Here is a 931-nt window from a genome sequence, read left to right as displayed (position 1 = left end):
TCCTCACCCCGTTTCTGACGCTGTCACGGCAGTCCGGGACGCGGCTGTGCCCAGTGCCAGGTCACTGCAGGCCCGATCCTCCCACTGCTCCTCTGGGGAGGTGAGGGGGACCCCAAGGGCAGGGGGGCAGACCCTGCAACACTTGCCCCCAGGTACGGGGGGGTGGGACACCACTGGTCAAAGGCAAACCTTCCAGTTGGATCCCGTGGTAAAATTAATGGGGGATAAGAAGACTGAGTGTTTTAAAGATGGAGATCATAAACCAAACCCCGGTATGCCCGTGCCGGGCTGCTAGGGAGAGGATTTGAAGAACCGCAATATGTGAAAAGCTGCAATCAAATGAGCAATGGCATCAAAAGGAGAAAAAAATATGTCGCTACGTAGTAATCTGAGAGATGCTTCAAATTACATAATTCTTCCAAAAGTGACACTGGTGTCCCAGAAAGGTGCTGGGCTCCGTGGTGATGCTGGGGCATGTCTGCCTGGGGCACAAGCAGAAGCATCCCAGCGGCTCTGTGAATGGTGAGGATCCAAATTTAGATGCTCAGAAAACAAGGTGCTCTCTGCCCAGAGCCAACAGGATTCTTATCTCAAAACATGAGGTTTTGGTGGAAGCGCTTCCCTGCTGCCACCGAGGCTGCCCATCGGAGGAGCCCGGGGGGGGGAGGCAGGAGCCCGTCGGCCTTCCCCGTGCTGGGCTGGGATGTGGGAAGAAAGAACCAGAGAGGAGACAGGAGCCCTGAGGGGTTCATCACCAGTCCCAGCTGGTCCGTGTGCTGGGATGACCCCGTGCTTGCTAGCAAGGATGCAGACCACCGCTCTGCCACCCCTGATCTGCCCACTCCTGGGGGGCCACTGCGCCCCCCCCCCAGTACCGATGAATCAGTCTGCAGCGGCTCCCCCCCCCGCGCCCCCCCCCCCCCCCCGGCGG

This window comes from Charadrius vociferus, unplaced genomic scaffold (assembly GCF_000708025.1).
Source record: "Charadrius vociferus isolate BGI_N301 unplaced genomic scaffold, ASM70802v2 scaffold1578, whole genome shotgun sequence".
Taxonomy (NCBI): domain Eukaryota; kingdom Metazoa; phylum Chordata; class Aves; order Charadriiformes; family Charadriidae; genus Charadrius; species Charadrius vociferus.
Note: the sequence above shows the minus strand (reverse complement) of the source record.